The sequence below is a fragment of the Schistocerca cancellata genome, chromosome 8 (genome assembly GCF_023864275.1).
Source record: "Schistocerca cancellata isolate TAMUIC-IGC-003103 chromosome 8, iqSchCanc2.1, whole genome shotgun sequence".
Classification (NCBI taxonomy): domain Eukaryota; kingdom Metazoa; phylum Arthropoda; class Insecta; order Orthoptera; family Acrididae; genus Schistocerca; species Schistocerca cancellata.
Genome location: NC_064633.1, coordinates 241,232,304 through 241,259,647, shown reverse-complemented (window position 1 = coordinate 241,259,647; position 27,344 = coordinate 241,232,304).

The window sequence follows — 27,344 nt, the reverse complement described above, 5'->3', positions numbered from 1 at the left end:
GCGCGACTGCTACGGTCGCATGTTCGAATCCTGCCTCGGTCATGGATGTGTGTGATGTCCTTAGGTTAGTTAGGTTTAAGTAGTTCTAAGTTCTAGGGGACTGATGACCTCAGATGTTAAGTCCCATAGTGTTCAGAGCCATTTGAACCATTTGAAGAAAAGTGCCAAGGCAAGAGCCAAGGGAAAAAAACCTCCGCGTTACTTAGGTGGGGTAGTAAGAGCAGTAGCGGATGTCTTGCTGCCTGCGACAGGTCATGCAAAGGTAGGCTTTGTTAGTAGTGGGTATCATGCATGTCGATACCTTTGACGTTGTGCGGTGCTGTTACTCGGCGGCTGCCGCTGGGTGGCGGTGTTGATCTCTCGGTCAGCGTCAGCAAACCTGTAACAGTTACGTTCATCATCGTTTTGCGTCCGATAGGTCATATATCAGATGCACAGTGTAAGATGATGTTGGCGATTTGTTTGTGTGTCAGTGGGCGAGCTCGTTGGTTTCCCTGCTGTAGCCTGTTGGTCAGCTTTAATAGCAGCTGGTATATCCAGTCAACATTGCTGATATCCAAGAACTTGCCGACGTTTGTCGCTTATTGGTGTATGTTAACTTCCCATAGGTGGTTATGCCCTAGCTAGTAGTGTCTTTCTTGTGTTCGCTCTGCCGAATAAATGCTCTATTCACGCTCTTGCCGGGCGTAAATATCAATAAAGTTATTCGTTAAGTTTTCTTGCACTCTTTTCGTCACGTTCGTTGAGTACACCGTAAGTATACTTGAGAACGTGTCCAGACTTGGGCGCTAGCTGTACAAATGGCACCCAACTTGCGGGGCTTGAACTAAATAAATATTACTTTTCGGTTTCCAACTTACAGGTCAGGATTATTACTGAAGTGAGTACAACATTTATTGAAAAATTAGTAATATCAGATTATGTTTATGTATGTATAATAACAATTTTGTACAGTGTGATTCTGTCAATGTTCTGTTCCATGTACTTATAACAACTACAATCTATTACTGGGCACGGAAAATAAATAACCCGAGCTGCTGGACTGGGACAGACTGTAGCTGCCATAATATTATTGTATAAAATAGACTTCGCAATCTGTATGTGGAGCGACGAGTAACAGAGATTGTTTACCAAGGTATGGATGCGACTGCATGAGCTCCCAAGTTCAGTATTAGAATCATTAGGTAAGTTGGGGCCATGCAGAGTACTTACTGATTAAATAAAGTGTGATATTTAGTACTTTGATCAGTGTAACTGGCTACATAAGTTCAAGAAAGTGTCAGTGTGTAGGTGTTACGTGGACGAATTGAGCAACGGATTGATCTGACAAGTACCCTTTGGCTCCTGCAAGAAGCAATTTCCATCCCACACTGCTACAGAAGTCAGACAGACGCTCATAACATACCAAAAAGAAATGCCTGAAAAACTTTCAGCAATAAATGTCTTCTGGAGTCGTCTGCTGTAAGGAAAAGACACAAAAATATCCTATTTTCTTACGTAACTAGTGGGATACTCGGGTATTGGAGTAGTGCTAGTTAGTGTAATAAAACATTAAACGAACGAAAAATATTATTTATTGCAAAATTTAAGAAAAATCAAATGAAACTTTCATTTATAAACTGATACACAAATTTCTGGGTTATTTATATACTAAGTGTGGGGAAGCTCTTTTATCCCTTTTCTTTAAGAATGTTATTTAATCTTTAGAATGGCTGAGAGCTACGCCTACTCAATTTTTAATAATTATCCGACTGAATTTTTGTAATTACGGTCGAGGATGTCGCGTGAGAAATGTAATGGAGTGACGTGAATGAAGTATGTTATTTCTAATGGAGAAAGATGGGGCTCGCCTACACTGTAGTGCAAAATACTGTGAGCTGCGACGACTGCTGACTGCATCGTTCGCCGCTGAAAAATAACAAAACTATCTCTTTCTATCTGGATTGACCTTCGCCAATCGAACTCTCACTACGCCTTGAGGAAGTCAAGGACCCCTATCTGCCCCAAGTCTAACTATTGGCATGGTACACTGGTCAGATAACCAGTCCACCGCGATGACACTCAATGTTCGCTTGCAGGCGCTAACTAATTCAATGTCAGTGTTCACACTGCACATTAAGTGTCGTGGCTACTAATGCTTAATCGCGAGCGACTCAATATAGAGTATCACTCCGATTCGCTAGTGACAGAGGTGCTCTCTCAGTGCAGTACTGAGTAGAGACTTTGCTCCTTACTCTCTGCATACTCCACGAGCGCATTCGCTCTCGCCACGTGTTCCCACTACAAGAGCGTGACTGGAACGACTTCCCTACATGCAAAAAGCGAAAGGGTATATCATCCGCTGTCTTTCTCTCACTCTTCCAGCTCATTGCGTCAGAAATAGTACATCAACCAGTGTTACTCTTACAAACGAGAGAATTGCTAAGCCGACCAATCCGGAAATATATAGCATCTGCATTAGGCATTTACTGTCCACTTGTCAGAACTCTGAAACTGCGCACTAGGTCTGTCAAAAAAATGCGTATGCCGGAGATCTCCCAAACAATTCAGCGGGTTTTGCTTTTAAGACGAAAACGCAGGCTATTATCCCTTTTCTTTTGCAAAAACTGTTTTGGTGTGTGGGCAGTCGGCTAGCCGGTACAGCTGTGTGCTAACCCACCCTCTTATGGACTTTCCAGTGGGCTGGTTGCCTCTGCTGAACAAAAACTCCTATGGCCATCGTGTCTTGAATGTTTGGGTACGCCAGCCTTGACTTTTTAATCTCGGTGTGCACTTGCGGTTTACACTACTGGCCATTAAAATTGCTACACCACGAAGATGACGTGCTACAGACGCGAAATTTAACCAACAGGAAGAAGATGCTGTGATATGCAAATGATTAGCTTTTCAGAGCATTCACACAAGGTTGGCGCCAGTGGCGAGACCTACAACGTGTTGACATGAGCAAAGTTTCTAACCGATTTCTCATAACAAACAGCAGTTGACCAGCGTTTCTGGTGAAACGTTGTTGTGCTGCCTCGTGTAAGGAGGAGAAATGCGTACCATCACGTTTCCGACTTTGATAGAGGTCGGATTGTAGCCTATCACGATTGCGGTTTATCATATCGCGTCATTTGTGCTCGCGTTGATCGAGATCCAATGACTGTTAGCAGAATATGGAATCGGTGGGTTCAGGAGTGTAATACGGAATGCCGTGCTGTATCCCAACGGCCTCGTATCACTAGCAGTCGAGATGACAGGCACCTTATCATATCCATTATAATTATCCGGGCTGTTATGCCGTGGTCGGTTGATGAATTCTGTGTCGATTCACTAAAAGAACGGTTTCTAAACGTTTGCAAGAGTACAAGGGAAATTGTAGAAGAGGAGAAAAGGAACGATCAGCTGTTGCGGAGCATGCTTTCCAGCCAGGAAACCACAATATTCGTTTCGAGGAGACGCAAGTACTAGCGGCCACAAGCGGATATTACGAAAGGCTCTGCAGGGAGGCAATCGAAATCGCTAAACACCCAAATAATTTCAACCGAAAGGAGGAGGGCGTGAAATTAAACGGTATATGGACGCCGGTGTTAAAGAAGATGTGTACCACCCGTCCACTACTGGGTGATGGCAACGGCGATCGACGGCGACGGACAGCGGCCAATTGCACTCACGTTTTCAAAACACGTGACGTCACGCCGCGGCGTGGGAGCGCGCGGACACGGAATTTAGCGGCAGTCAGTAGCGAGCCAGTGGGTGTGTTGGACCTTCCATCGAGCTACGGACCCCCTTGAAGATGTCTCCCGCAGTCGGAGACGAAACGTTGGGAATCGACACAGAATTCATCAACCGACCACGGCAAAACGCCCGCATAATTATAATGGACATGATATTTCCGGCCGTGAAAGTCTACATTTTAGTATCACGCATCTTATCCGCATGGCCGTAACGGATCGTGGAGCCACGTCTCGATCCCTGAGTCAACAGTTGGGGACGTTTGCAAGACAACAACCGTCTGCACGAACAGTTCGACGACGTTTGCAGCAGCGTGGACTATCAGCTCAGAGACCATGGCTGCGGTCACCCTTGATGCTGCATCACAGACAGGAGCGCTTGCGATGGTGTACTCAACGACGAACCTGGGTACACGAATGGCAAAACGTCATTTTTTCGGATAAATCCAGGTTCTGTTTACAGCATCATGATGGTTGCACCCATGTTTGGCGACATCGCGGTGAACGTACATTGGAAGCGTGTATTCGTCATCGCCATACTGGCGTATCACCTGGCGTGATGGTATGGGGTGCCATTGGTTACACGTCTCGGTCACCTCTTGTTCGCATTGACGGCACTTTGAACAGTGAACGTTACATTTCAGATGTGTTGCGACCCGTGGATCTACCCCTCATTCGATCCCTGCGGAACCCTATATTTCAGCAGGATAATGCACGACCGCATGTTGCAGGTCTTGTACGGGCCTTTCTGGATACAGAAAATGTTCGACTGCTGCCCTGGCCAGCACATTCTCCAGATCTCTCAGCAATTGAAAACGTCTGGTCAATGGTGGCCGAGCACAATACGCCAGTCACTACTCTTGATGAACTGTGGTATCGTGTTGAAGCTGCATGGGCTGCTGTACCTGTACACGCCATCCAAAGTCTGTTTGACTCAATGCCCTGGCGTATCAAGGCCGTTCTTATGGGCGGATGTGGTTATTCTGGGTACTGATTTCTGAGGATCTATGCACCCAAAATGCGTGAAAATGTAATGACATGTCAGTTCTAGTATAATATATTTGTCCAATGAATATCCGTTTATTATCTGCATTTCTTCTTGGTGTAGAAATTTTAATGGCCAGTAGTGTATTTATTAGATTTGCATATCGATTAAATGGAAATATGTGAAATTGACTCTACCCTATCGAGTTTGAGCTCGAATGAAACGTCTTGATACGCAGAAAACAATGGTGAGGTCGGAATACGCAAAAAATGAAGGTCAGGAGACTACGCCACCATACAAAAGGTGTTTGTTCGATTACACTGCTAAAGTTCAAGTAGAGCCATATTTTTTCAATTGAGATACACATTTCGTATGATATTGACATAGACATTTTGTATGATAAGCTACACAGTCGTCTGTGTGGCTACAGATCGTTTAAAAGTTTCATCCAAAAGTAATTTGAATTTTTCTTGCCAAGGTGCTTCGGGTGAGTTTTTCAGGGTGAGTTGGTTACGATATAATGTATTATTGTGCGTATAGTGCATTTGTTTGTGTTAAACTAAGCGGTGTATTTGTGTTTTTCGTGTCTTTTGGGGGTAACAGTGTTGATACAAGTATGGTTAAGAACCACAAAGAGATAATACTAGGCATGGACGACGCAACAGAGATCGATGGCGAATCTGCTTCAGCAGTCCAGAATTTGGAAACTTAAGAGAGCAATGTAGAGGAAATATTGCCTGCTGCTAGCGGTCAACAGCTGGGACAGCAGACAGGCGTCAGCTCACCTGAGGACTCAAACAAAACAGTATCAGTTGTAAACACAGCTGATGTGCTGCCTCGCCCAGCACCGACGAATGATTTTCTAGCCGTGTTGCTGGAAAATCTCGAGTTAAGAGAAAGGGAGAGAAAGAAACTCGAAAGAGAGGAACGTTTAGAAAGAGAGAAATGCGGAAAAGAGGAGCGTCTCGAAAGAGAAAAGGATCTAATAGCTCAAGTGAAGGGTGTAGTAGAAGGAGATTGCTTAGAGAGGGAGGAAAGAGAAAAAGTAGAAATCTTGGAAAGGCAAAGGAAAGAAGTGGAACGAGATGAACGTTTAGTCGGGCGACTAATCCAGATTTTAGATGAACGTGATAAAGTCATCGTCTCACATCTTAAGGGAGAACTAGATGGTCTGCGGGAACAAGTTTCCGGTTGGCAGTACAAAGCAAAGGTATTCCAAGGAAAGTCCAGAAACTTGACGGGAAGGTATCCGAACTCGAAAGAGCGCAACAAGCACTGAAAGGTCAGGTGAAATCGCTAGCTAAAAATCTAGATCAAATAGCTGACAGTGTAGAAACAGAAATAGAACAAGAAGTAACGAATGCGTCGCAGAGATTAAATATAGGTGTTGAGTATGAGAGCCAGGACTCGAACACGCACGTAAACCCTGAACTAAGTGAGATGCAGCAGAGCAGTTCATGATGGCGCAAACTTCATGATGACGAAGAAGCGGACTCTGAAGAAGTTTATCTGGATGGAAGGGAAAAATTTAGAGTCGAAACGTTTCTCCCAATACTCCACAACTTGTGCGCCTAATTAGTGAGGAGGAAGGAAAACTATAGAACAGTGTTGGACTGCTTCACAGTTTTCAGTAACCTGAAGAACAGTTTACCTCAAAATATTGCTGAACGTGCAGCAGAACTCCAAGACTTAGAGTCTTCCTCCCCTAGTGAATGTGTACATTTCACGGAACTTTTAAAATCTTCTGAGATTAGTGATACACCAGTCGAAATGAATAATTTTTTACGAAAAGAGAGGTTGCAGTCAGTGCTTCCGAATGTTGACATTGCTCTTAGAATATTTATATGTGTGGCATTTACAAATACTCCAGCAGAACCTTCGTTTCCGGCTCTTAAAAGACTGAAATCTTACCTACGTTCTATATTCTCTGAGGAGAGTTTGAACGCCTCGTCCATTCTTCACATCGAAGCCGACCTCCTAACTGATAACCGTGTGAAGTAAGATATGATCAACGAGTTTTCTGCTGTCAAAGCCAGGCGCAAACTTTGCTGACTGGTGAGTTTTTTTATTTACTCATATTAGTTTTATAAATTTAGGATTATATTGTGATTTTTAATGTAACTTAGAGAATATTCATTGGATTTACAAACTACGTATTACCTGTTTATTTTACAGTTGCCGATGGCAGAACGCGGAACTAAACCTCATTTATGTGCAGACTTGACCGAAGGCGCCCAACAATACTAAACAATACCCGAATGGCCCAGGCCGCTCGGCGCTGTACAGTAAGTCATACTGATACTTTGGTATATTACAAATGATGCTTATTCTTGGCGTCTGCTGAAATGTATACTTATCGGGGAAATATACGTTATCGGAGAGTACGCTCAGATGAAAAAGTGGCAATAAGTAACGAAGTTCAGTTCTATTGATAAATACGTAAAAACTTTGATAATACCATTGGAAAGAGCTATGGTGACAGCAGTAGCTGCAGTACGAAACTGTTCAGCCCTTGCATGGATTAAAGATATTGTGTACACTTAGTACGCAGCATCTAGTTACACAAACCCTAAGTTCCATCGAAATCTCTAGAATAGTCCTTGCGTACCAAGCCCTTCACTCAAGAAATTTTTTGTAAACAAAAGCACATACATGTTATTGCTATAGCTTCAATTAGACTCCAATAGGATAATGAGCAATTAAAAATTAAAAGAATAGTGAGAGAAAATGATTCCTTGGCACCAAAACTGTTCTGAGCAGTCCCAGAGAAAATTTCAAATCTTCAGACTGGGAAACGAACTCGGAATAGGTGTTGATCGATAACCATAGTTTCTTTGGACACAATTTACTGTTTGCCGCTGCTGCAGACAGACTTCAGCTGCCTATGGTTGAACTTCACCGAAAAAGTTAAAAAGTGGTCTAAAATTGTAATAAAGATAAGGTAAAATATAAACAATGCATCTTAAAGTAAGTAACATAAATAAGAATGAAGTCACAGAACCAGCTAATGAATTTTTGTAGTTAACGCAGTTGAAGGCAAAGACTGTACAGACAGGAGAAAAAATTAACAAAATACTGAAAACAGGTTAGAGTACTTTTAAGAAATGGAAATGAGCGTTTGGTGTCATTGGCCGGGAGGCCCCTTACGGGGCAGGTCCGGCAGCCTTGGTGCAGGTCTTATTACATTCGACGCCACATTGGGCGACCTGCATGCCGGATGGGAATGAAATGATGATGAAGACAACACAACACCCAGTCCCTGAGCGGAGAAAATCCCCGACCCAGCCGGGAATCGAACCCGGGCCCTTTAAGACGGCAGACCATTCAGCTATCGGGGCGGACTTTTAAGAGACTAAACAGGGATTAAACAGGGTTTTGAAAACTAAGCATCCGTTATTTCTGTAAACGACAGTTTTTCATCATTTATGGCAGTGAGGAATGGACTTTAAATGTAAAATGTATCCAGAAACTGAAAACAGTTCACGAGAAATATTGAGGACTACCATAAGGGAAAGGAAATTAACGATTTTACAAGCAAAGAGGGAAATTGGAGACGGAAATATTACCATAATGAAAAAGAAAACTAGGTGGGCAGAATATGTAGAACCTGCAACTGTCTGGCTGTTATCATTTACCGTGAAGAATTTCAACAGTTACTGTTTCGGCCATGTTTAAAAGCTTTAAAATCTTAATTAGAGAAGATAGGGCTTATTTAAACAAGATCATTATCTTATTGGGATTCATTTTCATGTGTGTTTGTTAAGTCAATCATTTACGTTTGTTGATGTCCGAGGTAAACTCGAGCTTTACCGACAAAATTTTGGAGATTTGTTGAGGCATAATTTCTGAGCAAGTTGGTATAAGAAGCCCATGATATCCCATGGCTTATAACAGAGTAATAATGTAGTGGTTTATTCAGTTTGCTGTCCTCATTAGCTTCGTTTCAATGAAAACGTCATAACAGAGAGAAAACATGTAATTTGCAATCAGCAAACTGCACAACAGAAAACGCAGTGTAACGCAACAACTTGTAAGACGTCACGGTCTCCTGACCTTCATTGCTTACATGTTCCGCCCTCACAATCATATTCCGTACGTCAAGACGCTTCATTCGAACCCAAACTCGATAAGATAAAGTCAGTGTTGTATGAATTCATGTAAACAATATGCAATTGACAAGTGAGTGCACCGTGGTTGAAATACTCGAGGCTGACGTGCATACATACATTCCAGACACGATGGTCACAGAGGCTTTTGGTTCGGGAGAGAGGCCACACAATGGGACGCCAGGCCCTTCAGAGGATGACCCACCCCATGTCGGCCGATGATCGCCCGTAGCGGACAGCCTGGGCCCGAGTGAAAAGGGGGGAACAATCCTGTGTTCGGCTTAAAAGCAAATTCCGCTATATTGTGTGGGAGCGACCAGCCTATGCATTCTTTACACATAAAACGCACGTTCAGAGATTTTCACAGGGAGATAGCAAACACCAAACGCCAAAGCTACAGGTTTTTGGGTTGGTCGCCTTAAACGAAGTGTCATTCTCCGATTTTAGAAGAGCAATGCTGATTGGCAGACGATGTTTCTGACGCCTTGATCTGAAGGAATAATGGAAGAGACCGAAAGATATACCCCTTCACGTCTGGCGTGGAGAGGCGCCGGTCCGTTGTTGCTCTTGGAGTGAGAACACGTAACGAGAGCGTGCACGCTCGTACGTGTACTCGAAAGAGCGAGGAACAGGTCTCTCCTCAGTACTTCACTGGGAGAGCACCTCTGTCGAGAGCAAATCAAAGGGTGACTCTATATTGAGTCCTTGCGATTAAGCGATGTTCACTGTGTTGGCCGATACACTTATTGCGTGGTGTGAACGGACAGAGTTATAGTTAAACGCCTGCGAGCGAATTTTGAGTGGCATCGCGGTGGACTGGTTATCTGACCGGTGTACCACGCCAATAGTTGGACTAGAGGCGAATAGGAATCCTTGACTTCATCAAGGCGTAGGGAGAGTTTGATTGGCGAAGGTCGATCCAGACAGAACGAGAGGTATCTTATTTGTCAGCAGCAAGCGGCGCAGACGGCAGTCATCGCAGCTTACGGTATTGTGCGCTACAGCTATTGCGAGCCCCATATTTCCTCCAAAACAGTACACTTCACTGCATTTCACACGTGACAGCCTTGACCTTACCTAGCAACATTCTAAAGGACAATTATTCAAGTTGATTAGGCGTGCCTCTCAGCCATTCTGCCAAGTTAACTACCATCTTAAACTTTGTGTAGAAATTTCATTAGCGAATCGTATCCTTGAAAGGTAACTTCACATTCCGAAAAGAACCAGGATATAACTTGTTCAATTCATAACTAAAAATGTCATTGTGATTTCTCAGAATTTTTGCAAAATAAATAATAACTTTCGTTAGTTTCATGTTTTTCTTACGTGAACTAGCACTACTCCAGTACCCAAGTATCCCACTAGTTACGTAAGAAATTTTGTGAATTTTTGTGTCATTACCTTATAGCGGACGACTCCAGAAGATATTTATTGCTGAAAGTTTTTTAGGCATTTCTCTTTAGAACGTTACGAGTGTCTGTCTGACTTCTGTAGTAGTGTGGGGGTGGAAATTGCATCTTGCAGGAGCCACAGGGTAAAGGGTACATCTCAGATTAATCCGTTGTGCAGAATGACAGAATAATAGATCAACCTCACACCTCAGAAACTTTCAGGCGAAACACGTTCTATATTATCACAATGTGTTCAACCTATTCTGTCACTGTACACTACGCTACTGTAGCGAAACCAAGCTTCCCCTCTAATTAATCTTGCTACTGGTAACTTAATTGATATTTAAACAAAAGTAATGTTCGGGGAATAATGTTAAGGGACGGGGCCGAAATCAGATAGATCACGCTGAATATATTTAAAAGTCTCTTGCGTTTAGCGCTGGGCCAACCAAAAGGATTTATGAAATTTGACGGTCCCCAGAATTTACCTAATAGTAATCTTACTTGTAGTAGAATAACTATTAATACTAATCAGCACAACAAGTTCCCTCAGTGTCTTCGGCATACTGCAAAATAATATGCCCTTATATGTAAACTAACTTTATCCAGTACGAAAGTATGAAATTTAAAGCTTTCCAGCTGTGTAAAAACTCCACCAATGAAAATTTGCCTATTCTCCTGTTACTGGTCAAAGCTAACATACTTAATGGCGGCAACTTTGCGTCAAGCATCTGTAAGTAGCAGTTAGAATAAAATATTGTAAAATCCATTGCAAAAGATCCCCAGACATAAAAAAGGGAAAGCAGTTCGTATAAACACTACTAATGTCGATTTATATACAATAAGAAAAAATAATTGAATATTTCTGATTACTGTAAGAATGCATGCACGTGCTAAAATAATTTAACATACTCAGATAGTAACTGAAGCAAAGTTTTACTGTGAAAACTATGCAGTCAATTCAGAATGAGAAATTACTGGAACAGTTATTTATGTAATTTTGTTACAGTATAATTTTAAATGGATGACAGTGAGAAAACCTGCGTATGAATTTAGCAAAACAAAATTGATTTATATTTAACATATCATTTCAAAAAACATAATCGCGAAAGAAGAGTGCCGTAACATTAACAGTGTTGGAAGAAAGGAACTTTGATGTGACAAACGGCGAGTTATTGTCTGACGTTGGTTGCACACAAACACACGTACATATTCCAGTCACAGCAATCCTTGTTAAAGATGTCGCTGCCGCTTTCCTTTTGGAACTGATACTATGAAGATGCAGTAAAAGATGCGTATCATCTTTTGTTTGGTGGAAGCATTGGTGGTCGACGATGTAGAACATAAATAATGTGTAGTGAGCGACGTTATGTCAGCTAACGTCACTGCGTGTAATAAACACTGTTTATAGTACGCAGTTCAGTGTATGTGCTAAACATTAAAATTATTACACTCTGTAAACTTATCCGTTTGCAGTAACTGCATTCCTATTACTCCACAGTACATAATTTCGCGATGAGAGGGGCATTGCGTGACACTTCGGAATTTTAACTCTGTAGTCCGCTTTGCGTTTCGTTATCTGTCCCGTTAATAGACGTTTTGCTGCATTATAGGAGATTATAGAAAAAATACCATTTAAAACATTTTGTTCACAATTTTTTGTTTCAGGCCACAATAGACTGGAAAGTGTTAACGTGTGTTTAGTATGAACTATGACGTTCGCGGACGTAATGGCTTTCACTACGGATTACATATGTTCTCCATCGCCGAACAACTATCGAGACTCATCTAAGCTCTCACTCTCGCTGGATAATACTGCAATGAAGTCTTATTAAACCGTTTCTGTTCATTTTAAAATTATACAAATGATGTTAAAATTAGGACAAAAATGTTAAATTAAAAACAGTAAACACAGCAAAATAAAATCCATTGAGTCTGTGACAGTTACAGCTGAAGCAGTGATGCATTATATTATATGCAAATACTAGTATGCGATTCAGATATTGACAGATGCGTATACGTGTTCATTGCGTTCTTCGCAGTACATAACAAATACAGAACTTTTCCCTTGTAGGTGTTCGCTATTGACTCTACCACCGACTGAGTGACTCACAGAGGTTGGCAGCCCACTCCATGTAAGCTTTCGCCAATCTGCGTTTTTCGGCACGGAGAGCCTCACAGGCAGGAACTGCAACGCCCCGACAGGAGGGTTGAAAAGACGCGCTGCGGTCAGATCGCGGGCAGTCTTGGTTCAGTGTTGGCGTCGCCCGCTCGCGGTTAACGCGACCTGCAATGCAGTCTTCGTCAGATGGACATTTGTGACCTCCTCCTGAACAGATTCGATTTGAATTGCTTTACTGAACACTTTGCTTGTGTAGTGGCCTGCCGTGTACCCAGACGCTGCATCTAATAAAGTTAAGTAATATCAAACTGTTGCTTACCAAGTGTTGTTCGTCTCATCGCTCTTTTGTGTTCGAGTGCCACCTCAACCTCAAGACTTACCCCTGGAGTGGTCTCGTACTTTGGAGGACGACGGTTCAAATCCACGTCCGGCCATCGTGATTTAGGTTTTCCGAGATTTCCCTAAATCGCTTAAGGCAGATGCTGAGATGGTTCCTTTGAAAGGGAAATGCCGATTTCCTACCCCATCCTCCCCAAATACAAGCTTGTGCTCCGTCTCTAATGACCTAGTTGTCGACGGAACGTTACGTATGCGAAAATGGTGGCATCCAGGCCCAAGTGAGTATCGAGTCTCGTAAACTATGGTCTTCACGTACCTCCAACTGAAGAACTCCATTGGTTTCAAGTGTGGTGAACGAGATGGCTATGGAACACGACCGACGCGACCACTCCGTTGCTGTACAGTCCGTACACCAATGTGGTTCCTGACATCGAGTGCAAAGTGTGTTTGTGCTACTTCATGTTGAAACAGCATAAGTTGACGAATTGTCAGTGGCACATTTACAAACTGTTGGAGGGCACGTTTCAAGAACTCAGTGCAGCTTATAGGAATGTACACTAGTGATAAAACTATTCGGTCACCCCAAAAAACATACGTTTTTCATATTAGATGCATTGTGCTGCCACCTACTGCCAGGTACTCCATATCAGCGGCATCAGTAGTCATTAGAAATCTTGAGAGAGCTCTTGAGAGAACTCACGGACTTCGAACATGGTCAGGTGATTTGGTGGCACGTGTGTCATACGTCTGTAAGCGAGATTTCCACACTCCAAAATATCCCTAGGTCCACTGTTTCCGGATGTGTTACTGAACTGGAAACGTGAAGGGCACGTACAACACAAAAGCGTACAGGCCGACCTCGTCTGCTGACCGACAGAGACTGCCGACAGCTAAAGAGGGTTGTAATGTGTGATAGGCAGACATCTACCCAGACCATCACCCAGGAATTCCAAACTGCATCAGTATCCATTGCAAGTACAATGACAGTTAGGCGGTAGGTGACAAAACTTGGATTTCATTATCGAGCGGCCGTTCATAAGCCACACGTCACGCCGGTAATTGCCAAACGACGCCTCGCTTGGTGTAAGAAGCGTAAACGTTGGACGACTGAACAGTAGAAAAACGTTGTGGGTAGTGACGAATCACGGTACACAATGTGGCGATCCGATGTCCGGGTAAGGATATGGCGAATGCCCGGTAAAGTCATTTGCCGGCATGTGTAGTGCCAACAATAAAATTCGGAGATGGTTGTGTTACGGTGTTGTGGTGGTTTTCATGCAGGGGGCTTGCACCCCTTGTTGTTTTGCATGGCGCTGTCACAGCACAAGTCTACATTGATGTTTTAAGCACGTTCTTGCTTCCCACTGTTGAAGATCAGTTCGAGGATGGCGATAGCATCTTTCAACAAGATTGATCACCTGTTCATAATGTACGACTTGTGGCGGAGTCACAGCACAAGCCTACATTGATGTTTTAAGCACGTTCTTGCTTCCCACTGTTGAAGATCAGTTCGAGGATGGCGATAGCATCTTTCAACAAGATTGATCACCTGTTCATAATGTACGACTTGTGGCGGAGTGGTTACACGATAATAAAGTCCCTTTAATGGACTGGCCTGCACAGAGTCCTGAGCTTAATCCTATGGAACACCTTTGGGATGTTTTGGAACGCCGACTTCGTGGCAGGCCTCAGCGACCGACATCGATACCTCTCTTCAGTGCAGCACTCCGTGAAGAATGGATAGCCATTCCTCAAGAAACCTTCCAGCACCTGATTGAAAGTACGCCTGCGAGAATGGAAGCTGTCATCAAGACTAACGGTGGGCCAACATCATATTGAATTCCAGCATTACCGATGGAGGGCGCTAAGAACTTGTTAAGACTTTTTAGCCAGGTGTCCGGATACCTTTGATCGCAAAGTGTACGTTAAGTTCACTCACATAAACCTTCACAGCCAACTTTCGTTGATTTGGTCGATACACCAATAATGGGGATTTTCGTCTTACCGTACATGACTAATCCTATTGTTGATCATACGCTCTTTGTAAACGTGGCCTTATCTGCAAACAACACGAAAGCTGGAAAATTGTGGTTTTCTACGCATTGCTCAAGGAACGAATTTGCAAACTCCACGTTGCCTGCAGTGACTGCAACGTCTGTGAATGGTACGGCTGCAGTCGTCGTTCGTTTACGAAAGTCAAACGGTGTGGCGCGGGGCGCGGACGGCGGAGGGAGCGCGCCGTGGGCGGAGGGTATTTAAATCGGCCGCCGCCGCGACCGAACCCAGTTCCGTCTGATTAGCCATAGCGTACGGATCTCCGTGCCGGCACGTTCACAGGAGCTCAGTCCGTCAGTTCACCTGATGATGGCGACATGTATGATCGCCGAAATATTGTGCCCGTTGGACACTATAGATCGGCAGCACACCCGTGGATATTTTGATTATCAAATATGCCGGGAGAAACTCAAGAATAACATTAAATTTACTTTCACCATTCCATAGAACCTTAGAGTAATTTGTACCATTCGAAGTTTGATGGGTCTTTACAAACTCTGTCGTGGCCTTCCTGTTTCTTGAGTTTACGGGTGATTTGCTTCATGATCATCTACTGTTTAAATCAGGCGACGGTTTACAGTAGAGACATGTAGCTTCAGTCCATGCTTCTACTCCATATCATCCCTAATTTGTCGAGCCGACTCTCCCTGATCAGCAATCGACTATTTACAAGTCACTCTGTCCTCACTTCTCGTTTTCTTAGGGAACCTGACCTTAGCTTATTGGCTCTTATACCTTCCTGTTTTTGCCACTCCACACACTTGTTAGCTGTTGTGATATTCTATAGTCTCTCGCAACGCTTGACTGTCACTTCCCCTTCTTCATAACATGCAAAACAGTTTGTCCCTCCTCAGCTGAGTATTGCTTGTGTTTTGGCTTGCTCCTAGTTGTCACTACAAATAAACAAACACTGCCCGAATTCCTAAGTAATAATAGTTAATGAATACTGCACCTCCAAGACAAATTACAAAATACAGGGCTATTACAAATGATTGAAGCGATTTCATAAATTCACTGTAGCTCCACACAATACAGATACGTAGAAAAACTCATAAAGTTTTGTTCGGCTGAAGCCGCACTTCAGGTTTCTGCCGCCAGAGCGCTCGAGAGCGCAGTGAGACAAAATGGCAACAGGAGCCGAGAAAGCGTATGTCGTGCTTGAAATGCACTCACATCAGTCAGTCATAACAGTGCAACGACACTTCAGGACGAAGTTCAACAAAGATCCACCAACTGCTAACGCCATTCGGCGATGGTATGCGCAGTTTAAAGCTTCTGTATGCCTCTGTAAGGGGAAATCAACAGGTCGGCCTGCAGTGAGCGAAGAAACGGTTGAACGCGTGCGGGCAAGTTTCACGCGTAGCCCGCGGAAGTCGACGAATAAAGCAAGCAGGGAGCTAAACGTACCACAGCCGACGGTTTGGAAAATCTTACGGAAAAGGCTAAAGCAGAAGCCTTACCGTTTACAATTGCTACAAGCCCTGACACCCGATGACAAAGTCATGTCGGCCGTGGTGGAGATCATGATCAGCAATTCATGTCATGGCCTCCACGCTCTCCCGACTTAACCCCATGCGATTTCTTACTGTGGGGTTATGTGAAAGATTCAGTGTTTAAACCTCCTCTACCAAGAAACGTGCCAGAAGTGCGAGCTCGCATCAACGATGCTTTCGAACTCATTGATAGGGACATGCTGCGCCGAGTGTGGGAGGAACTTGATTATCGGCTTGATGTCTGCCGAATCACTAAAGGGGCACATATCGAACATTTGTGAATGCCTAAAATTTTTTTTTGAGTTTTTGTATGTGTGTGCAAAGCATTGTGAAAATATCTCAAATAATAAAGTTATTGTAGAGCTGTGAAATCGCTTCAATCATTTGTAATAACCCTGTAGTTTTGAGCTAATAGAGTATACACTTACATTGTTATCGTATGACCTTGCTTGTTTACTGGATATGTAACCGCAGCGGCATGAAGCTGTTGACGGAATGACACAGTTACATGCGTTGCTCTGTTGTGACAGCAAGCGAAAAGTATTGACAACATAACACATCAACTAAAAGATACTTTCGAGCGCTACTGTATGTATAGGGTAGCTCTTCAGAGTGAACCTGTGTGTCACGCTGTGCTTCACAGTTCGTCGTTTCAGTACAAAACACTGGAATTAAACCAAAACTGAGACAGAACCGATCAATACTGAACGCAAGCTCGAGGGCGAAGTGTAAGGTGCCCATTCATGTGGCCGTGAGTGACTGGAGCGTGTTTGCTTCCAAACAAGACACACAGTACACACCGTTTACATTCACACTGTTCTGCAGCTATTTTCAGTTCAGCACAGATAAAAAGATAAATGAGGGCAAGGAATCAAACGAAATGAAGTTATAACATCCTTTCCGGGTCTGTAGTCGGATCAAGAAGTCACCTGGACACAGAAGTTCCATGGTCCACATGGCCGCCATCTCCAGATGAGTATGCTGTTGCACGATCTCGTCGCTACTGAATTCGGGCTATAAGCGGCGGCTCCTTCGTACGCCACGGAAGGCCAACAGCGCATGCCTAAGGAATCATCATAACCTCCCTCTAACGCAAGTAAACATGTAGCGTCCCAGTGGTGGGACCTGGCTAATTCTACAAATCGCTATCAAAAACTATTCCGATACCTGAATCAAAGACCCTTGTTTTTAATGTCTGATAAAACAGGTTTACAGTTCTTACTTAAACGGTAACCTCTGTCAGCATTTATAAGATTGTCTCATACTCGAATTTCGATGAATTCTTTTAAAACACAGTCCCAGTGGCGAGACGCAGCGTTTCTGTCTCTTCATACAACATTTTATGTCCCTCGGTAAGACGGCATTCTCAGGCTGAAACAAGCTTGTGTGGCACTGCCGCTCAAGATATCGGTCGTGAATAGTCCGAATGTTTGACCAATCTAAGCTCTCCTACACTGGCAGGGGATTTTGTATATATCGAGCTTCCTCCATCTAAAGTCATCCTTTATTGAGCCAAGGAACGCTCTAATCTTGGCTGGGTAATGAAAAACAATTTTGGTCTCCTATGTTTTTTAAGTTCTTCCTATTTTCGAACGTATGTTCCCAGAAAAAGGTAGGACAGCTAACGATTTACATGTACCTCCTAATGGTTCCAGGCGCTTCAGTCCGGAAACGCGCTGCTGCTACGGTCTCAGGTTCGAATCCTGCCTCGGGCATGGATGTGTATGATGTCCTTAGGTTGGTTAGGTTTAAGTAAAGCTTAATCTAGGGGACTGATGACCTCAGATGTTAAGTCCCATAGTGCTTAGAGCCATTTGAACCTAATCGTTCCCACGAACGTTCAAACTGTTTGCCTATATAGCCATTCTGGTTGAACACAACTTTAAGATGATGCAGCTCATATGTCAAGATTTCTGCGTCTGAAATGGCATATGTTTTTGTTGCTAAAGTCCGCAGGATCCCCGTGCGTAGGAACGGTGGATGATAGCTCGCGGCATGTAGATAGGCTTTCGATAAGCAATGTGTCCCAGTGCCTCATCGTCCTATCTGTAACAAGACATATAGAAACATAAGCTTTGAATACTTTCAAACTCCATCCTGACTTGATGCTGGAATTAAGGCAATTAAAATGACTTTGCAAACGGTTAAGACCGTCTCTCTCAAGTGGCAATATCATGAACGTATCGTCGACTTACATCCAAAAACAAGTAGATTTTAAAAATACCATCCTCAACGCCGTGTCTTCAAAATCTTTCATAAATAAATTGGCGACTATTGCGGACAATGGGCTCCAATAGCTACTCCATCAGTTTGTTCAAACATTTGTCACTGAATAAAATGTACGTCGAAGTTTGCACATGGCGACAGAGTTGTTTCCTCATCCAGTTTTTTACCTATTAACGGCCAGGGTTCTTCAAGAGGAATCCGGGTAATAGGCGACACTACATCAAAGTTGGGAGGCAAATCCTAGGAACCAAGACATAAAGACGTCAATCGCCATACGCTGTACAAAGTTGGAAATATTATGTTCGCATTTTAATGGGGCCTAGAACAGACGCTAAACACTTGGCCAAGTTGTGTGTGGGAGCACCCAAATTACTCGCAGTCGGCCAGTGCGGAACCATTTGCTTATGTTCCTCGGGTAGATCGTATATCTCGGCGGAACGGCAACACCAGAACGACGTTTTTTGAGCGTCGTCAGGTAATGAACTCTGCTTCAGAAGTGAGAGCAAAATGAAATTATTCTGTAACGAGCTACCAGAGACCAGGGGCTCTGAATTCCAAAATTCTCAGGAAATATCACTAAAAAATCTCCGAAATTTTGCTGGTGAAGTTCTGCTTCAACCTTCATAGGGATTAACTGATAATATTCTCTTACCCGATTATTGGTGGAAGGCGTGGTTTCAAACGAAAGTTGGATATCAATATACAAAAGTATTTTTGATATAAATTTTTCATTTATTTTTTCTGCCAGAATTATATCACCGCTATGAACAGCTGGTTCTCCTAAATTTCCATGCGCTGGCAAAAACTGCATGTCACTCGTAAATCAGGTGAGATCACGAATTAGTCTGATTTCTGATATTCCTTCACTCCAACAGCTTAACGGCATGTCGGCATCACTCGCCAAGCATTTCGTTCTCAATACGTTACGGTTGGTTCTGGTTCGCATGGAGATTCCGCCTTCAAAACAACAATTTAAGGATCAGTAAATAGCTCTAGAATATTCTCCTTTAAACTAATACTACTGTATCTGCGTTGAATATGCAGCAATGAGAGTACCTCTTCCGCGGCCTGTATTGAATCAGCCGTTGTGTTACTGGAGCTGGCGCTGATTCATTTGATGGGGCGACGCGTGTAGTTGACCAATATATTACATACGATAAGTTGCGTAGCAGAGTGTCGTATCTGCTCTCCGAAACTGAGCTGCAGCGCTCCCAAATAATCCAGGCGTCCGATGTGTCCCTGCTGGTATCGCGTAATATAACGCGCCATAAATGATTTTATGATCCGAACGGCCGGCAGTAAATCTACATCCCGCTGACGTAGAACACCCATATTTTCATTATTACCGATTCCGGCAGCGTAGCTAGTGTGGAAGCTCTTGGGTCTGATTTTCAGAGCGCGTGGTAAGTCTCTTTCCTCGAACGGATCTGTTCACTGCTAGATTTTACAGCTATAGAAGGTTTCAAAATTTTTCGGTTTTTGAAGTAGGCATTAATTCTGTAGAAAAACATTTTAGAAGGAAAATGATATGAGTGAATTTGAAGTGGTAGGAACGTAAAAGCTTACATTGTCAACTTCAAGGCCGCAAAAGACAAGAGGGATGGAGCAGTTATCAAATTTATATTTACCATTGCAGTGGTTCATGTAAATTGTTTTGGCAGAAAACTAAAAACACAGATGAAGAAACCACAATAACGACCATTTTCTCTCCTTTTGTAGACTCACTCGAGTGTGATGTCTTCCACAGTCCGTTAAGACCGTAATCGTAAATAAAAACGGTTGTTCGTCTTTTTGTACAATTAACTATACATAAACATTTTCTGTGCCAAGTCCAAAACTTCACCTTAATTTAGAGACGACCAAGAGACTCTAAAATATGTGCCGTATTCATAATCAACTTTCACGACTGAAAATTAAAATGGAAACCTTAGAAAACCGTGAACCCTTTAATTTTCTACTCTCTTTCCGGGACACGGTGGGAACGCCACAGTGTGTCGTAATTAAGAGCGAAAACTGGCACCAGAGGAAGTGTACTGTTAAGGAGACAGTCAATATCCATAGCGAAATAATATGGTCAGTGGTTGAGCTGCCACGAGGGGATTACCTTTGATACATGAGAGTTCACGGTTAACAATTGTCTACTGAAAACGTATTTGTGTTGTATTTCCGTGCTGCAATAACTGTTATTATAACAACCTAAATCTGCATTCTGCTTTTTACTGCAAGTCCCTGATCGTCTTCTAAGACAGTGGAGCCCTCTCATGATTGCCTCCTGTACAAAAAGCAGGTACGAGATAGTGACTCTCATGGCACTTTGTATGATGTTATTTACTACACGGATCAACCTACAGCGTATGTGAAACGCCTAAGTTACGTTTTCTCGTAATACGCCGTTGACTCCAACAATGTTCCAAGTGTGCATGGACACTGTGAAACAACCTATGATCTCCTTGGTGGTTCCAATAATGAGCTTAACCTTCTCAGCAACAAGACAGCATTCCATAAACTATTACCGGCCTACGCAGTTAATTATTTAATCCCTTAAATATCGTTAATGTAGAGAAACTGGAGATGGAATAGATGTTACTATAATTATGCCGTAATACATTTTTCTCGAAGCTCTGAAATTACTGAAATGTTTTCGTTCCAGTGGACTGTATTCCCAGCAGTAGTCGACGATATTGGCAGTCACAAGTGCTCAATTATTTCATTTGGGTCATCTTTGTAGTAGATGTACTATGGAGACTGATAGCTAATGTTCTATTTCTGAATGTCTGTAATGCCTCTGTCCAGTGCACCCTCTATTGTTGATTTCATAATGTATGCCATTAATGTTTGGGGTTTTTGCTACTACTCCATTCGCTTTCTTATAAACATCTGTGTGATATAATGTTTTACCTAATCTTTTCTCTATCTTTTGATGAATACATATCGAATTTTGAAGTTTTCTAAGAATATGGGGTTCAGTAAACCTGCAGTTCTTTTAAATACTGAACTCTTTTAAATACTGTACTCACACCTTTATCACATATTTTGTTAAACTTATAGGTTGTATACCCAACATATACAATTTTTCTAAGATAGCCTTGTGAACTTCCATGACATCATCTTCCTCAATGTGATACTCCTGTTGTTTCCCTGTAATGTCTTTCCTCTACTTTCATAGAAACATTGTTTTCTTTTCAGATTTAACATTGTCATCTTCTTCATATTCTCATCTTTATCTATCTTGTTTTTCTTCTTCTCCTCTTCTTCTTTCTGTTTCTTCTTCTCCTTTCTGAACACCTATCCTTGAATCGCACTGGGTAGAGATTGAGTAATGGTCTTAAATGCTTTCTTCAGCTCAGACTCAGCTTCGTCTTGTCTTTTCTTTTTGAGTGCTTCTTGTGGAGTTCAACAAACCTGATGAGATCTTTTATCACATAGTGGGCACAGCTGGGATAGAGCTGTTGGTTGAATCAGTTTACATTCTTCGACAGAGTTGGTGTAGTGTCGAGAAATTTATTCCATATTTATTAACGGTCTTTCTCAGCAAAGAAATCACTATTCTATCATTACTTTACTATCTGCCTCTTTTGGTGTTATCTCTCTGTTTTCCTTCTTCTTGTAATTTGTCATACTGCCTTCACAAAGAAAATACAAATGAAGGAACTGCACATTACATTGTTTTCCGCTATGCCATTGTACTTTGTAACAGAATGTAAAAAGTTGTCTTTATGTTGTGCTTTTATACTTGGTAACAAATAGACTCCTGAAACTAGTGTTCTGTGTGGTATCCACATTGTTGCACATTTCTGGTGCTGTTGGGTAGCCCCCCGGCACACACCCACACACCCACACACACCCACACACCCACACCCTCACACACCCACCCACCCACCAACCCATACACACACACACACACACACACACACACACACACACACACACATCCTGATAATCAGGTAACACTGTCAATATTTGAGAGTTGCATGCAGCACCTATGCTTACTGAAAATAGTATTCAGACTTCTTTGCGTAAAGCTATATAACATTTATGTATACAGAGGTGAACTTTATGGTACATTCACATTGTACATTGTGTATTTTGTTACCGAATTCTGCTGAAACATGAGGCATTTTGTTTCAGTTTGTGGGCAATTTGTTACAGTTTTGGAGCAATTTTTGCAGAAATATAGCGCAAAGTGTTAGAATTTTTCCTGCAACGTACGAAGGGGAGATTTTTTACAGTTTGTATACAATTTCAAACAGCTTTGGACAATATTTTACCATGTGTGGAACTCTGTTGCGGTTTTGAGGCATTTCATTATACTTTGGAGACCAAGTTGTAGCAGTTTTGGGGCGATTTTTTACAGTTTGGGGCAATTTGTTATGGTTTGTGTTGAAATTTGTTAGAGTTTCGACGCATTTAGTTACAGTCTTGACAGTTTGCTACATTTTTACATAACCTGAAGATATATAGGGAGAAGTGTTATATAGCGTCCCTGATTCATTGCATGAATTTTCCAGTTTCCAACCATATTTCCACATTATATAAGGTATTCAAAGTCCGAGCAGTCCCTCATTCACTACATGAATTTTCCAGTTTCCAACCATATTTCCACATTATATAAAGTATTCAAAGTCCGAGCATCAACTGAAATATTTTATAGCAACTTTCATAAAAGCAAGCTCCTCAAGATCTTGAATAACTGTTAAGTTTGAGAGTTGTCGGAAATATTTCAGAGTTTAATTACAGTGAAATATATTCAATGTTAGTTAAATATATTTCAGTATTCTACAACGTAGAGGATTCTGGAATTTCCCTAAGTCCAATCACGAAATTATTTCCCGTTACATCTCCTGGCATTATCACAATCAGCGGAACACTTCCTGCACAAGCTCAATAACAATTCTCGGTGATGTGAAGTTCATATCGTATTGCAGTGATTTGAATGGCACTCACTATGAAGTCATAGTCATCAAATTTTTCTGTTCTGAATGCCTCTGAGACGTTATTTGGTGTTAACTCTGCATCCACAATTTACGGGAATCATGTAAACATGTGACTCAAATGCCCATGGAAACCTGAAAGAACCCATTGTCTGGGGTGCTGTGTAAGTTGTAAAAGACCCTCATCGCTATCATGACTTTCCACAACATAGTTCAGCAAAAGACTTCTTGCAGACATTGAAGGAGGCACACCTGTATTTCGTCTTGCTCTTTGATCATTTTGTTTTTTGATCGCAAACCTGTGACACTTCTCACTGTTCATCTAGTATACAGCAGTTCATGACTTTCACCAATCAGAAGGGCTACTGTGTCACATCGAGACCTATTTCCAAGAGTTGTAAGTACAAAATTTTTCTCGCTAGTTCTGCTAATCTAGAAGCCGTAGCCTTAAAAAAGCAACTATGTGCACCGCAATTACTTACGATTGTATAAAAGACGTTAGAAAAACGTAAAATTTCTGGATTTTGACGATACTTCGAATAATTTAGTTGTATTCCCTCCTGACGTAAGAGTTCACCAAATGAAGATGCATATGGGCGGTGTGAAGTATAGCACTTCAGTGTCACATGTAACATTCCTGTAGAGGTCTTGGTTATAAATTGAGTCGTTCACTTTTTGAACTTGGGGAACATTCTTCTTTAATTCTACCGTAAAGTTACTTGTTCTTCCTATATCACATTTACATGATGGAGTTTCCCAAAGACACCTGTATGCTGCTCTAACACATATTGCAATATCAGTACATACCTCCAGTAGATTGTTGTGATGATTGTCTCGTTCAGAACCAGTGATGCTTGATAATACTGCTTACTGAGACCACCAGAATGGTGGCAGATGCACACTGACGGCCATAGAGTGTCACATGTCCAAGTCTGTGTCTAACATGTAATGTGAAAGAATTTCATCGTGACTTCAGTACAGCAGTAAAGCGGTTCAGAGAGGCTGCGCGGATTCTTTGTAAGTCTCTGTATCACACTAAAATACCGAATGAATAATATAAAATGAGGGCTATTCGGACAGTAAGGTCCAATTGGTTGTGAAATGGAAACCCCAGTGAAAATAAAAAAATGTTTTATTTGCAACAGTTTTCTGTACCTTCTAACTACTTCTCTAAATAGTCGCCGCTCCGACTTATACATTTCTCGTATTGTTGTACCAGCTTTCCAATACCCGCACTTTCCGCCACTTCTCTACGTTGGTCTGCAGTTGGTTGCCTGTGCCAAAATGCAATCTTCGTAGGCAGCGGTTCATGTGAGCAGAGCTGAACATAAAAGGGACCCAGGTCTGGATTGTATGGTGGGTGATCAAACATTTCCCGTCGAAAACGCTACAGGGTCGTCCTCATATCCCCTGTAGTGTGCGGCCAAGAATTGTCGCAACGAAAAAAATGCATGATGTGTACAGTATATGGGGTTGCATAAAGTCAGGCGAAACCTCGCATCGGGCACCGATACTTGGCGGGAGTCAATATTGTTCTATGTGTCTTCTCGTGTTCATTGTGTTCTCAGAACTGAAAGGTGCGACGTGAAGCGACCATCAGGAATGTTCGAAACACTGCCCAACACATGTGTGCAAAGCTTCATCGGATTTTCACTGGTCTCTCCATTTCGCGAACTATATCACCTCAAATAAGTGACTGCATGTCGCAGGCATGTGTGATATCTTAGAAACAGCTTCATGCTAAGTAGTTCTCATTAAATCTACTTCCATGACCATCTATCAATGACGACACCCATTTGTACTTCCTCGCATCTTGATAACACAAGATACTAATCAACTGCAACTGAAAGCTTCGTATACATTCTTAAGATCTATTATGTTACAATGCCTTGTGAAGTATGTGTTTAGATGTAGTCTGTTTGGCCGGCCGAAGTGGCCGAGCAGTTATAGGCGCTACAGTCTGGAACCGCGCGACCGCTACGGTCGCAGGTTTGAATCCTGCCTCGGGCATGTATGTGTGTGACGTCCTTAGGTTAGTTACGTTTAAGTAGTTCTAAGTTCTAGGGGACTAATGATCTCAGAAGTTAAGTCCCATGGTGCTCAGAGCTATTTTGTAGTCTGTTTGCAGGCGATGCTGTTGTCTATAAGGGGAAAGTAGTGAATTTTGGGGAAATGAAAGCTGGTACAAAGACTGGATGTTAATAAATATAACTAACTGCACACACATCGCAAGACAAAAAAATTATGATTTATGAAAATTGGCCGCAAATTGATACAGATATCGACAGGAAATGTAGATGGGTAAATGAGTGATGCTGCAGTACAAATTCATTGCTCAGCTTGCAAGGATGGTAAATAGGGGACATATGGCTACCAGGGCACCAAGTTCCTGCATATTTCTTTCCGTGTGCTCATTTGGACGTAACTAAGCCTTGCAGCCAGTAGTGTGAACAATATACGCAGATGTCAGCTCTTGAGAGAGAACGTGTAGATTAGCCGGATGAATTAAACGGCGAATCGCTCATAATTTGAAAAGGAGCGATGCCACTATTTGATGACATTGGCAGGAACGCGCGAACCTTGGCCGAACGCAGTGTCAAGAAGGAAGTGATTTACCTAGAGAGACGACATAACGTGAGGACGGAGCAGTCTCCAGAGAGGCACTTAGAGCCGCAGATTCATCATTATCATACATATAACATGCGGCTGGTGCTTCAGTAACCACAATGATCATTAATAGGTTGTTGAGCTTATGCCGCCCTTGTGCTTATTGCCATTGGCCTCTGTACACCAACAAGTCGATCTGCAGTGGTGTCAGGCATAGTGAACTGAAATCTCATTGAATGGAGTAGAATTGTCTTCAGTGACGAGTCCCGCTTTGAACTGAGTCAAGATGACCAGTGAAGACCTGGAGATGCCCCACACAGTAGTGGGATACCAACCTGACTGACGCTTGCTACGTGGCCCGGTAACCAGGAGTGATGGTCTGGGATGCCACATCATTTCAGAGCAGGACCTCTTTGGTTGTTATCCGTGGCACCCTTACAGAATTGCAATATGCCGACGACATTCTGTGCCCTGTTTTGATGCCATTCATGGAAAGCTGGATTACATTTCAGCAAGATAATGCTCATCTGCACATAGCGAGAATTTCTATAGCTTGTCTTCGTGCTTGCTAAACCCTGTCTTGGCCAGCAACGTCGCTAGATCTCTCCACAACTGAGCGTTTGGAGAATTATGGGCAGTGCCCTCCAACCAGCTCGGGATTCTGACGATCTAACGCGCCAGTCAGACAGAATGTGTCACGATATCCCTCAAGAGCACATGCAGCAATTCTATCAACCAGTTCCAAGCCGAATAACTGTTTTATAAGGGCCAGAGGTATAGCAATGCGTTATTCACTTGCTCAGGTGATGATCATATCATGCAATTCTTCTGAAATTGTAATCATTTGCCGGCAGTTGTGGCCGAGCGGTTCTAGGCGCTTCAATCCGGCACCGCGCTGCTGCTACGGTCGCTGGTTCGAATCCTGCCTCGGGCATGGATGTGTATGATGTCCTTAGGTTAGTTAGATTTAAGTAGTTGTAAGTCTAGGGGACTAATGACCTTAGATGTTAAAGTCCCATAGTGCTCAGAGCCATTTTTGTAATCATTTGTTTGGCTTTGTATGGCCATCACATTTGCCGGTTTCCGTCCCATTCGAAAATTTCTTCATGATGCTTCTTTTTCTTATTTTAGAGTGTATATAGCAGAAGAAATCCAGTGCTGTATGATTACACATTCGGTGGGAACAGTAGCAGCCTTATACTGGTAGTAAGTACGAGTAAGCGTCCGAACCGATCTAAAGTGCGTACTGTACGATTACACAATAGATGGTATCAGCAACAGTCATACAATAGCTAGTAGCTAGTAGCCCAGTCAATGGAGACCAAAACAGATCAAATAGCGGAAAGAATTTGTCTAGTCACAAATGATTATACAGT